Source organism: Eurosta solidaginis, chromosome 5 (assembly GCF_040869045.1).
Source record: "Eurosta solidaginis isolate ZX-2024a chromosome 5, ASM4086904v1, whole genome shotgun sequence".
In the NCBI taxonomy this organism is placed as follows: Eukaryota; Metazoa; Arthropoda; class Insecta; order Diptera; family Tephritidae; genus Eurosta; species Eurosta solidaginis.
Window position 1 is genome coordinate 113997578 of NC_090323.1, and position 15128 is coordinate 114012705.

Consider the following 15128-nt stretch of genomic DNA (forward strand, 5'->3'; position numbering starts at 1 on the left):
TATTGTAGTTATATCTTTTAAAAGAGGTTTTACAAATTTTCGTGTCACACCGAGTAGAGTAAAAATTTCGAGTAATAAAATATAAAAAGAAATGTCAAAGCAATAATAAATATATGTATGTGTAGATAGTCACATCTGTCAACCCATTGTTGGGGTTGCCAGAGAGGTGAAATACGCTGGCGTGTTAGCGTACAATACAAACGTCTCAAATACTTAAAGTTAATAAGGAATATGTACGTCATATAGAATATACGTATTTGTACATGCAAATAATTCACGATGCATACTTATACGTAAAAGGTACATATGTAAAAAACTTCAATATAAAATTCAGCTAAATTCATTTAAATTCATGTTTAGGTTTTCTTAAGCCTAAGTTCTATTAAATAGAAGGGTTGGCTGTTGGCGACTACGACAGTCGCTCAAACATCGTCCCCGCCCTAGGCGCGTTCAGCGGCTAGAGCCTCTTGCAGCTCTTGAAGAGTCCGTAGCGCATCTCGTACGAGGAGGTCAGACACCTTTCCCCTGAAAGTGGCAGTTTGCAGCCCTTGAGCGGTGCACCGAACGGTGCGTCGAGCGGCAGTAGATGCTGGCGGTTGTGCTACGGTAGCTGGACGAGACCGAGAGACAGCTGGGCGAGAACGGGGTCGCACGGTGGGGGCAGAGGGTACCTGAGGTGGTACTACTTGGCGACCAGGCCGGGGTGCCTGGGTATGACGTGGGATGCTCGGGGTTGCATCCCGTCGATGTAGCAGAGAGTGATGTCGTAAGCCGCAAGTTCGGCAGCGATCATGTGAGCTGCATTCATCTGTGGCGTGCGATAGCGCTAAGCAATTTAGGCAGAATTTATGCGCCCTCGCGAGAATCCATAGTTGTGGCGGCTTCAGTTGCTTGAAGACTCTGCAATTGCGAAGAGCGTGGGTTTGCATACATACGCGGCATCGTCGGTAGTCGATTTGCAGCGGCGGGCTGCGCGCGACCACTGCTGACCGCAAGGAGTTTCGGGGTGCCCGTTGCTGCTCGCGATTCATGACAATCTGAAAGTATAGTTGTAAATGCCTTTTAGGTGAGAGAAATGTTAAGGCAGGGAGTTTCAGTTGGCATTATGTTGCGAAATACGACTATTAGTGACGGCGATGTGGTAAGAGTGGACAGAGGTGGTTTGAGAGTAGCTACGAATTCTCCGGGGTTGCCCGAGAGGGTGGGCTTCCAATCTGAGGGAGGAAACAGAGCTTGACAAGTGGTCGTGTGAGGGTGCCGGTTTGAGTACGAACGTCAACAACACGTATATGGCCGTCAGGACCTGGATGTATTTTTTCAATACGTCCAAGGCGCCATTCAGTCGGGGGAAGTGAGTCGTCGTGAATGTAGACACACTCACCGACCTTGGGTTCGGGTTGTGGATTTTTCCACTTCTGCCTTTTTTGGAGATCCTTTAGGTAGTCTTCCTTCCACCTTTTGCTGAACTGATGATGTAAACTTTTTACCCTGTCCCATCGGTTTATAAGAGATAAATCCGCGTGATCCACTTCAGGGATAGCGAGGAGGGGGCTACCTCGGAGAAAGTGGCCGGGGGTCAGCGCGGTAAACTCTGTGGGATCTTGGGATAAAGGTGAGATAGGACGAGAGTTTAATACGGCTTCAATTCTTACCAAGAGGGTGGTAAATTCTTCAAATGTGAACTTTTGGGCTCCTGCAGTCCTCTTGAAGTGCAGTTTGAAACTCTTCACTGCAGACTCCCACAAGCCGCCCATGTGGGGAGCTCCGGGTGGAATAAATTTCCAATTAATGCCCTGGGGAGAGTATTTTGCGATTACTTCTTGAGAGAAAGTTTTCATGAAGTCAACGAACTCTTTTTCCGTCGCTCTTTTAGCTCCAATAAACGTTTTGCGTTGTCACTCATCATTGTGGCAGGATATCCACGACGTCCGACGAAGCGAGCGAATGCTGCGAGAAAGGCATTTGTTGTTAGGTCCGAGCACAGCTCAAGGTGGACAGCTTTTGTCACGAAACAGACAAAAACGGCCACGTAGCCTTTCAGTAAGGTGTGAGACCTTAGCAAGGAGGCTTTTATTTGAAAAGGCCCCGCAAAGTCGACACCGGTAGTGGTGAAAGGCGGAGCATATGTGCATCGTTCCGGGGGCAAAGCCGCCATGATTTGCGATCGCATTTGCTGCTTGTGGAGGGTACAAGTTTTGCACTGATGTATGCATCTCTTTATGAGGGGTTTAAGTCGTGGAATATAGAGATCCTGTCTGAGGCATTGCTGCATGAGACGTATTTCGGCATGGAGAAGAAGTTCATGGAGGTACTGTATATAGAGGACAGCGAATCTTGATTTTTCTGGGATAATAACGGGATGTTTTTCATTGTAAGTCAACGTCGAATGAACTAGTCTACCATGAACCCTGAGGAGCCCGTTTTCATCGAGGTATGGGTTGAGGGTTAGTAGAGAGCTTCTTTTATCAATGGGTTTTGCATTTCCTAAGCATTCTCTTTCGCGAGGAAAATATCGGGTTTGCGTTAACGTCACAAGTTTATTTTTCGCTTTGCGGAGATCTTCATGAGACAGAGAGGGAGTGTAAGCGGGTTTACTGCCTCGAATTCGGTCCTTGAGATTATTAATGAACCTGAAGGCATATGCCATGACCCTGAGGGCGCGAGGAAATGAGGAAAATCGATCCAATACATCGGGGTCATCTTCAGCTGAGTATAGTGCTTCGACTCGGCGCATTTCAGGCGGGTTGATGCTGCGGGTAGATGGGTTTGGCCAAGCTTCGGGGGGCTGGGTCAGCCACGCAGGGCCATTCCACCACAGCGAAGAATTTGCCAAGTCCATGGGTTTGCACCCTCTAGTGCCCATGTCTGCTGGATTGTCGCGACTGCCTACATGCTTCCAGGAGGCGCTTCCGACGAGATCCATAATTTCAGCTGTTCGATTGGATACGAAAGTTTTCCAAGCGTGGGGAGGCTTTTCGAGCCATGCTAACACAATTTCCGAGTCAGACCACATGTAAAGATTTGTAAGAGAGAGCTCGAGATGGGATTGTACGACGGCGATTAGTCGGGCAAGGAGTAGAGCTGCACATAGTTCTAGTCTTGGAAGACTGGTAGTGCGAAGAGGGGCAACCTTGCCTTTAGCGACCAGAAGGTGGGACGACGTGGTGGCACCGTGAGTTGTTCGCAGATATATAGTGGCGCAATATGCCTTTTCTGACGCATCGCAGAAACCATGCAGTTCAACCTGCTGGTTCGGCATGTAGTCAACCCATCGAGGTATCTTTATCTCTGAGATGTTGGGTAAATTTTTTGCGAACTGAGTCCATTTAATGAAGCGGAGGGGCTTCACTGGTTCGTCCCAGCCAGTTCCGTCTATCCATAGCTCTTGGAGTAAAATCTTGGCTTGAATCATAATCGGCGTAAGCCACCCTGCGGGGTCAAAAAGTTTTGCGACCGAGGAGAGAATTTGTCGTTTTGTATTAGCGGACGAGAGGGGTATTGAGTCCACTGTATACGAAAACATGTCGGTCAGAGCGTTCCACTGTATGCCGACAGTTTTGGTGTTGCTTGCTTTCTCGAATTCCAAAAGATTGGTATCTAGCAAGTCCTCTTCTTTGATGTTTTTTATTATACTGGGGTGATTGGCCGTTATTTTCCGTAATGGAAATCCTGCTGACGCTAACACTTGGATGACTTGGGAGAGAAATGTTTCAGCAGAGAGAATTTCATGGCTGCCAGAGAGAATGTCATCTACATTTGTTTCTTTCGTCAAAACAGGGACGGCTTTGGGGAAAGTTTCCTTTACATCTTTGGCCAGTTGGTGAAGAGTACGTATGGCGAGGTAGGGGGCACAGTTCACACCAAATGTGACTGTTTTCAGACGATAGTCTTTTATGGGGTCGCTCGGAGATGAGCGAAAGACGATCCTCTGATAGTCTCTGTCGTCTTCATGCATTATGATTTGACGATACATTTTTTCTACGTCTCCGTTGAAAACAAATTGGTAGGTACGCCACTTGAGAATCAGAAGCATCAGATCGGGCTGGAGGGTAGGGCCGGTATAAAGAACGTCGTTGAGCGCATGTCCAGATGCCGACTTCTTTGAGGCGTTAAACACGACCCGCACCTTTGATGTCTTTTTCTCGGGTTTGACAACTGCGTGATGAGGAAGATGAAATGAGAGGCATTTTCCTCCGTAAAATTTTTCATAGGAGCCGGTTTCCTCCATATGATCGAGGGTGAGGTATTCTTCTAGAACACTATCATATTGAGTCTTTAAATCCCCTTTCTTCTGCAGACTTCTCTCCATTCCAAGAAACTGGCTTAGAGCTGAAGACCGAGAGTGGGATAATGGGATTGACTCTGGGAAGCTGGGTTTAAACGGCAGCCTTACGATATAACGACCGTTATCATCGCGTGAGGTTGTGGCTGCATAGAAATTTTCGCAAAACTCGTCTTCTGGGATTATTTGGGGTTTGGTGGGAACTTCCTCCAATTCCCAGAATTTACGCAATAGAGAGTTAAGATCATCGTTCGACACTTCTGACACTTGCATGCAGAAAGCGTTTACCATCACAGGAGCTCTACCGCTCAGAATCCATCCAAAAATGGTTTTCTGCGCTAGAAGATGGGGGGAAAGTTTCTCAACGCCATTTTGGATGATTTGCGGTATTACATCACTGCCTAGGACGAGATCTATTTGCGAGGGGGAGTGACAGTTCGAGTCTGCGAGGTTGAGGTGTGCACATTTTGCTTGGAGCTCGCTAGTGAGCTTAAGCGAGGGGAGCATTTTAGTTAGCCGGGGTAATACTATTGCCTCTGCACTTATTCTGGTTTTGAAATCGGGGGATACCAAAGTCAGAGAGCACAATTTGTTTGAGGTCTGAACTACCTTGCCGCCCATCCCTGATATTTCAAATCTAGAGGGTTTGAATGGGAGTTTGAGTCTATCTTTGGCTCTGGTAGAGATAAAGGTTCGTTCAGATCAATGATCCACAAGAGCTCGTAGTTTAAAAATTTCTCCTTTATGCTCTACGGGAACGATAGCCGTGGGTAAAATTATTTCACAATCGTTTTCGGAATAAAACGATTGCACTTGGCTTTTCTGCGAGCATGAAGGGCTTTCATCCAGAGCATTGGCTTGATCGGGAGTATTGCCGGGTGAGACTGTGGAATTCGTGGTCGCGGCTTGTGAGGCTGTCCTTTGCAATCGTGCAAACATTGATTGCAAGTTTGAGTACTGGAACAGTCTTTCAATATGTGTGACTTAAAGAGGCAATTGAAACACATATTGTTTTCTCTCACAAACCTTCTGTGATCAGAGGTCGACAGCTTCTTAAATTTGAAGCAACCTATAAGGGGGTGAGATGATGTTTTACACAAAGCGCACTTGTACATTGTTCGCTGCTCTGTCATATGAGATTGGGTGTGGGAGGTTGATCTATTTTGAAAGGGATGCGACTGCTGGGGTTTGAATGGTGGCCTAGCTTGTGGGGTGGCTTTAAATTTATTTGGTCGCCATTGATCGACTCGCTCTACGACTTCATATCGAGTTGTGAGGAACTGGTCCATTTGGGGCCAGTTAGGAAGTTCTCTTCTTGAAGTCAGAGACTGCTCCCATAACGTGACTGTATTTTCAGGGAGTTTAGAGGTCACGAGATAAATAAGTATGGGGTCCCAGTTATCTGTGGATACTTGTTGCGTAGCGAGAATTTGTAGGCAGTTATTTACCGACGATTGCAACTTTTGTATATCCTCACTATTTTCCGTAGTGATAGTTTTTAAGTTCATCAGGGCCCGTATTTGGTTATCTACGAGAACTCGTCTGTTCTCGTATCGGGACTTTAGGGCTTCCCACGCTAAGGCAAAGTTGTCATCAGTCAAGGGAAATTGGTTGACTATTTGAGCTGCCTTTCCTTGGGTTTTGTATCTGAGGTGATACAATTTTTGCGCTTGGGAGAGTTTCGGGTGGTTAATATAAACGGCTGTGAACATGTCACGAAATGAGGGCCATTTTTCATAACCACCATAAAATATTTCGGTATCGCAGGGAGGAATTTTTAGCGAAATGCCGGAGTTGTCAGATGGAGCTGGTGTGATGGTAGGGGGAGCGGGGGCATTTGCTTGTTTAAGCAAGTGAAGCTGGTCTTCGATCTGGGCTTTTGTGTCTTCGTATGCTATGAGACAGGACCTGTATATGCTATTAGCAGATGTTGGAAAGTCTTCGGGCAGGTCCTGATCTGGGGTTTCGACAATCTTATCGAAGACGGTTTGAACTCTATTCCAGAATTTTTCTATATTCGAGTTTTTTATTTTGAGTGAGGACTCCGTGTTGTCTTGGAGCGACGTCGACCTAAACCGAGCACAATATTCCAAAAAATTGTCCGTTTCGGATGTAAATTTTTTGGGGGCAGACGAGATTTTAAATTTTTTAACTCCTTGAATTTTGGAGCCACCTTTTTTGGTTTCATCGTCACTCATTTTTGAGCTTTGTTTTATGTCGCTTAGAGTTGAGAATTAATAAAATTTAACTAAGAGAGAAAAAACTTTTTTTTTTGAATAGAGAGTATTTATTTGCTTTTAACTATGTGTGAGGGAGTTACGTTTATATTCACGTTAAATAGCAAGAGAGAATAATTTTCAAAACCAAAAAAAATTTTTTTTAGTTAAATTTATTTGAGGGGTTTGAGTATGTGTAAAACCTAATAGAGAGAGGGGGACAAATTTCCGAAGTAAAGAGGTTTTACTTAATTTGAATTTGAGGGTATGACGAGACAAAATTGACCACTGTGCCGCGGTGCACTGTATTTAATATGTATATATGCGTGAGGGTTAAATATACGTGGGAAAAATACAAATATATATATATGTAAATATGAGTAATTATTTTTTAAGATTTTCACTATCGATATTTTTGTGGACTGTATAAATGGGGATACAGAGTGAAATACTAAATTACTCGGGAAAATTTTTTAGCTTTACACAAGAGAGATATATTTTTTAAACGCTAGTGTACGCACTGAACCACTCTTGTACCACTGTATGAGATTTTGTTTCACCGCTTATGTCGCTTTCTTTCTTTTGTTTATCCCTATGTATGTATACGCAAGTATGGAGATTTACAAGTGTTTTTTGCGTTTTATATTAATTTAAATTGGGAAAAATCAGAAGTTAGCAGAGGTTGTGCAATATATTTAATTAACGACAAGAGATATTTTAATTTAAAATAAGGAAATTTTAAATTATTAAGAGATTTGTCGCATTAAAATATAAGGGGTGCTTTTAGCAAGTGTGCCCACTGTAGCTAACCACGGATTTTTTCTTATTTTGCTTTGCACATATACCGTACTGAGTTTTTCAATATGGGGTTATTGCTATATGTATATATGTATATATATACGAAATGGTATGTGCAAATTTAGTGGGAACTTGAGAAAATTTGGCGGGAAATGAGGATTATTGGCGGGAACTTGTAATCCTCGAAAATGAAAATTGCCTTGATTTTTCTCGTTTATGTGTATTTTTCCGTGATTGGATTGTATTATATCTCATTTAATACTCACGGTTTACGAAAAGGGCGAAGGTACTTGCGTTTTTATTGCGCTGGTTTCCTTAGTGGCGTCGAAGGACCACTGGTTAAGGGGGTGGTAGTATAAAATTTACCTTTTCTTCTTGTGGGATGTAGCTGATGCGGATGGTTCCGGCGGCGGTGGAGAATTGATGTTGACGTTGGTGCTTGGATGATGGTGGTGAAGGTGCGGCTGCAATAGTGGCTCGTTCCAAGTTTATGGTGCTGCAAATGCACTAGAAGTGGAGAATGTTTACCACACAAGTATTCCGCAGAAAAAAACAAAAGGAAGGCACTTGGCAATTTTACAAGAAAAAAAGAACTGTTTTCACTTTAAGTTCACTTATATATTGTAGTTATATCTTTTAAAAGAGGTTTTTCGTGTCACACCGAGTAGAGTAAAAATTTCGAGTAATAAAATATAAAAAGAAATGTCAAAGCAATAATAAATATATGTATGTGTAGATAGTCACATCTGTCAACCCATTGTTGGGGTTGCCAGAGAGGTGAAATACGCTGGCGTGTTAGCGTACAATACAAACGTCTCAAATACTTAAAGTTAATAAGGAATATGTACGTCATATAGAATATACGTATTTGTACATGCAAATAATTCACGATGCATACTTATACGTAAAAGGTACATATGTAAAAAACTTCAATATAAAATTCAGCTAAATTCATTTAAATTCATGTTTAGGTTTTCTTAAGCCTAAGTTCTATTAAATAGAAGGGTTGGCTGTTGGCGACTACGACAGTCGCTCAAGCACCAAGGTTTAATTTTATTTTTTCGTGGAGCGCGGGTAAAGCTAGCAAACTGGATATAATTTTGAAGCAAATTTAAAAATGTAGAGTACGCCTTGGATATGTCAGTCTCTGAATAAACATCAACCCAATCCTCTTGACGTAATTTTTCATTTAGTAGTGAATAGTTAATTTTTGTTATTTTTGGTTTCTCCTTTTTTTTTTCCTTGAAAGGGAAATCCTATCTGGACACCCGTCATGGAGTGATCTGTAATATCCAGATCCAGATTAATACCAGTGAAGGTGCACAAACTGTTGGAACGGCAAAAAATATGATCCAAGCAGGTGCCAGAAGAAATCCTTGTTGGTTCGTTTAAATAGGAAATAAATCCGTTACTCGCCATTAATGCTAGATAGTTCTCAGAACTTGCATTAAATTGTAAACTATCTAAATTCAAATCACCTAGTACAACTGCAAAACTCGATTTTTCATTAATTAAAAGGTTTGAGAATTCCTCCAGAAAGGATTGACTAGATTCAGAGTGAAACCTGTAAACGTAAATCAGGGCTAAAACCTTATTCCCATATTTTAATGAAACTTTCAAGATATCTGCGCTCGTTAAACTATATTTAAAAAATTTGCAATCCATTGAATTGCGTACAAAAACTCTTACTCCACCTGCAGAATATTCATCATTATAGTTAGCAAAAAAATCGTAATTAGGAATATTGTAAAAATTCGTCTCATGAGAATATATCCATATTTCGGATACAAATATTATATCTGGGTAGACTGGAAATGTTTCTAAGTTACACAGTAATGAGTCGAAGTTCTGCCGTAGACTAGGAATATTTTGATGAATAATAAAAAGAGCATATCTGTCAGAAATAACCTGGTCTACAGAATTTAAAGAGCTGTTAATGATGAGGTTGTTGGTGTTGATATCATTAATTTCCATTGGTTTAAAGATAATAATTTAATAATAATAATATTTAGAAATAAAACTAGTCTGGAATCCCAGGCAAGTCATCAAAAGAACGCACAAAAACAACCTTATCATTATCAGCTGTTTGCATTATACTTGAATTGCTAAACCATGCATATTTATAACCCTTTTCCTTTTTAATTTTGCTAACAGCAGCATACAAAGCTCTATTGTAATTAGTTAAGATATTATTTATGTAAATCTTTTGTTTATTGTTGGTCCCTGAAAACAATCCGGTAGTTAGTTTATTCTTGGCCTTAGATTTTGCACTCATTACTTTGCGCTTTACTTCCATTGAAGAGAACCGAACATATAGCACTTTACGTGGTGAAGACGAAGAGCTATTGACCGTTTTTATGTATCGCCTCTCGATTTGGCCAGGCGACACAGAAACACCTACCGCTCTCACAACTATTTGTTCAAGACATTCGTCAATTTTATCATTAGTTAAGTTAGGCAAACCAACAATTTCAATGTCCCTCTCCATGTGTTTCTGCTCACTCCAATTCAGCTTATGCTCCAGCTTAGCGACTCTCTTTTGTAACGCATCATTCTCCCCTTTTAGACTATTTATTGTTGCCAAAAAGTCAGTGTTAATTCCTTTGAGGCTAATGATCTCTTTGTACAAGAGTTCAAGAGTTATTACATTATCACTCTCCACGCTATTTACTGCATTTTCGTTTTCCGAGTTTTTGCTGCTAGACATGTTATCAGCATTGCTCTGCACGGTAGTATGTTGTTGTTGTTGCAGATCATTTGGAAAACCTGTTGTGCTTGGTGTCTTTGGCTTACTATTTTTCTGCAGGTTGACATTTGTGGGTTTAAATTGTTGTTGTAAAAGCTGAGTTGGCGGTAAAGCATCTCGGTGTAGAGAGCTTCGGCGGGCAGATGAGCACGAATCGCACCGATACTTAGCATTCGAGGCTTTCATATATTCTATCTCCGCTGTAGTTATTTTGACACATAAGCCGTGAAAAATGCGATTGCATTCTACACAAACAACTTTAGTTGGATCAAAGCGATCAACCTTATCCTTGCATAGTACACAGTTCATGATTTTGTATTTTAAGTTATTGGCGGCAAATATGTATTTAACAGATTTAATAACTTAGATATTTATTGTCACTTTTTTTTTTTTTTTTTTATTTTGTTGTTTGTACTCTTATTGGTTTTCTATTATTTTTTTGGTTTGTTATTAATTATTAAACGTGAAAACTCAGCGCGCACCCCACACAGCACAAGCAAACACGTCCGTACTCGGCAACAATTTCCACTTATGTGTTTTATTAAATTAAAGATTTTGTAATATTTCTGTTGGATTTATTCGCAGTATTAGTTTCTTTGTTAAATATTTTCTTTTATAAAAGTCTTTAATTTCGTATTACTTCCGTTTAATTTATTCGAATTTTTTTTAAGGTAGTTTTATTATTTAGCCAATGTCCTTTCGTTCTATTATCTCTGCTTCTTTTAAATTTTAGCATTATTTGTCGTATTAGTTTTATTTTATTAATAATTTTCTCTTTGTATTAAAGAATGTTTGTTATTTCACTGCCACTGTTACTTTTTCTACACCACTCTACTCACCACTGCTGCCAAAATAGAAAATGGACGAGGCTCCAGCCTCACGGTCGCTATGTGAGGTTCCATTTACGGAACCTCTGAAAAATTGTCCTTGTGCACTTTGCACGCGCAACGCACTCCATCCCAAACACCAATTGCCACACACAGTACCTTTAGTTTAGTTTTAGTTCTTTATTTATGTTTCTTTTTAGTACAACAAATGTTTTATAGTTTGCTTTACATTTAGTTTATTTTGTAGGATTAGATTAATTATTTTATTTTTTTATAACTTTACTTCTGCTTTGTGTGCGCGTCGCCAAGTTCAAATTTTAATTAATGATGGCGGTGATCTTATTCTTTCTTACATGCTAAACCACAATAAATGAGCATATATTGGCATGTGTTTTATTTTTTCTGTTTATGCTGTTCACAATTAAATATGTCATTGTGAGCAACGATGTTGCCAGATGCTTTACAAAAGTTGATTTTGGGTATTTTAGCCTTACACAATTTAATAACGTCATTCATAGATTTGCGATGATGAGCTTATTTTCGGCCATGTTAGCGCACGATTTCCTGGCTCATGCCACGACGCCGGTATGTGGACGACATCGCCAGTACGTATCAATATCATAAGGGAGCATGTTGCAGGGTCCTTCAAATGGCTCTTGGGGGACTCAGGCTACCCATTGGAACCGTGGCTACTTACTCCGATAGGAACCCCTTCGTCAGCCAATGAAGAGCGGTATAACAAGGTACACCCACAGGAATGCAGCTTTTATTATTGTTACGTGTGCTATATTGCACAACGTCCTAACAAAATGTGGCATTACTCGGTCAGATGATGTAATGGCAGAAAGCACAGCTCCTGGTGATGCAGGCCACTTCAATTGCATCGACGGAGTATGAAGCTGAAGGCAGAAGGGCACGTCAGAGCTGCCCAAATGCTCTGGGGATGTAAGTCGTAGCCACTATCCAGTGGGAAAGTTGGTAATGCTTTACCTTTTCCATCAATAAAAAGAACCATGTAGCAGTAATCAATGAGAAGATCTTTGAAAAAGCAAGCGAATGTACAAAATGTAATTTATGCTGTAAGGTTTATGTCATATACATTACTTTCCTATGACATCGCTGTAGAAAAATTCATTCTTGTTTTCGTTCATAGCTTACATTGTCAAAATTTACTTTGTGAACGAAAACATGCATGCATATTTCTACAGCGATGTCACAGGAAAGTAATGTATATGACATATTAAACCTTACAAAATACATTACATTTTATACATTCGCTTGCTTTTTCAAAGATATTTTCATTGATGACTGCTTCATGCTTCTCTTCATTGATGAAAAATGTAATGCAATACCCACTTCCCCACTAGGTGGTTTATAAGAATAGATTTAAAAAAGAATGTTAGATGTAATAACTTTGGTATAGCTTTTAAATTTGTATACTTTCAATGAAATAGAAAAACAAAACTAAATGATTTTAAAAACAGTTTTATTATTCATAGCTTTAAAGTTTAAACATTTCAATTCAATTTGTGATAAATATTATATTAATAGCATTTTGATGTAATAACCTGTTGAGTTTTTGTTGAGCTTTAGGCCAATATTTTGAAAGAAAAACTTTGTTAAGTTTTATATTCAAATTTTATTTGGTCGATATTTCGGCCTCAGTCTGAGGCCATCTTCGGGACCTGGACAACAATAAAACAATAAAAACAATAAGTGACTATTATTAAACATAGGAAAAGGTATCAAAATATTCGTTTTGCCCTCGATGTCAATAGTCCGAAAGCGAAGATTAATATGTTTATTTCTGTCTAGAGATATTTGCAATCGAAGTTGACAATTTTCTGTCAATTCCAATTTTGTGTCAATTTCTTGTTGGTGCCATCACACATAAGGGTGTTTGGAATCAATTTTTTTGCCAATAACTCTTCACTGAGACAAAAAATTACTTCCGCTTTTTGATTAATAATATCGAAGTCAAAACGCTTCTTTTGATACCCCTCTCAACGTTTATACAATTAGCGACAAGACATTCATATGCTCATTTCATTTGTCACTATTTCATAATTATATAGCAACTTACATTTTTCCATTTCGCAGGAGTCCGCGTCGGTCCTCTTAGGGCGTTAAGGTGCTCCGCCAATTCCGCCCACAACTCCTCCATTCTTCTAGAATTCGTCGGGTCATTTTTATTTTGTTTTATTCAGGTGTGGCTTTGCAAAAACGACAAATAGCAGTCTATTTGCTCTTTGCTTGTGCGATACTGTTTATATATACCCTTAAAAGAATTTATATTATTTATATGCATTAAAATTAACAAAATATAAACGCTTTGCATTTGTTTACACTAACCATTTCCAGCCATTTTTTACCGCCAATTTTATACAATGATACAATGCGAATAGTGATGCAAAGCGGCTGTTATCGATTACTCGTTTTCTGGCCCCATGGTATTCGTTCAATTGTTTTTGGCACACATTTTTTAAACACACATTTCAAACGTGTGTGTGTACATGCTTGTTACAAATAATATTCTTCAAGTTTTAAATAAATAATTTTCTTTATTACATGTGTTTGAAAACCTATTTTCATATGAAATCGATAAAAAATCATTTTGTTGTCATCTCCAATGGAAGATGCAAACCGCTGACTGTCTCAGTATGTTCTCACAACATATCATTGGTGAATTTCTTGTGATTTGGCCTTATAGAATACCAATATGATACCAAGTCACAAAAATGGTCTCTAAAGGAAAATCTCAAATTTAGTGATAGAAGTACAAAATTTAGCTATAAGAATACAAATCGCTAGTTGGGAAACATCGGTAACGTCCGTACTAAAAAAATTTGCAATCATGAAAAATATTTTCGATTTAATGATCATGCCTAACTGATCCGTACGAAACACCAGAGTTCTCAGAGATAAAGGCACTCTTTCAATAAATTCTTTAAACAAGGCATTTTTCTTCGCTTCGTTTAATTTGTCTATATTTTTATGCAAAAAAAATTAATATCTCTTAGGGAAGAAATATGTGTAAATAAAAAAGGTTTATACAATAAAATACATTGTATTTGACCAAAAGGGTTGGTCAAAATATAATAGTTTTCCCTTGTGCGCATTGAAAAAATTCGAATAAATAATCTTTGCGTGTTGCTTGCTAACAAGCAAATCAACAGTATAAAAATGCATGATTTTAAACTTTGCCAATTCTACTCAGTAAACTAATGGTTTATCCTAAGCAGAGCTGGGTAAATTCAATTCCATTACATTACCCATTACATTCCTCAGTAATTGAAAAAAGTAATCAATTCCTTTCCTCCACAGCAAAGGAATTGATTACATTTCAATTCCTCAACAAAAAAAAAAATACCAAAAGTAATTTCGTTTTTTGAGGCTCAAGTACAAAAAATTTAAAATTTCTTTATTTAATAAAATAAAATAATTTAATTTTAAATTATGAAAAATTAATATATAAAAATAATAAATAACACATACAGTATATAAAAAATTAAATTTAATAATCTATAAAAATTAAATAAAATTTATAAATAAATAATTTAGAAATTTTAAATTTTTATAATAAAATGAGTCACAAGCCAAAAACGACAAAAAAGCATTAAGCGATGCGTTGGACCCGGGGAGCGAGAGTAGTGCTGATTCAATGAACTCCGTGTTGGAAAAGCATACAACTGAAAACGGTGTAGAAGAGTGGAGAAGGGTACTGGGCAGAGGAAGTAAGTGAGTCCTGTCGCATTACGGATCAGCACTAAGAATTGCCCCCTGAGAGCAGTGGTCGACCCAACAGAAGCGGAGATCGAGCAGTTGGAATGGGCTCATGAGGCAGTAGAAGTAGGTCGAAAGCAGTTCAAAAGGTTTGCTGCGAGAAACTCTCGGAACTGCAACCACTACGAGTAGGAAGAAGTGGAATGGAAGAATGAAGAGGCAACGTTCGGCGGAAGGCGAAAAATTTGAAAGGACCCCGTCCCAGAGCCGCGAAGCTCATGAGGCAGTAGAAGTAGGTCGAAGGCAGTTCAAAAGGTTTGCTGCGAGAAACTCTCGGAACTGCAACCAGTACGAGTAGGAAGAAGTGGAATGGCAGAATGAAGAGGCAACGTTCGGCGGAAGGCGAAAAATTTGAAAGGCCCCGTCCCAGAGCCGCGAAGCAGGGAAGCCGCATAGACAAGAGCGAGATAGTAACTACCTCGAAAGCTGCAAGTCAGAGGAAGGACATCAAAAGTGGCGAAGTGCAAACTAGGGAA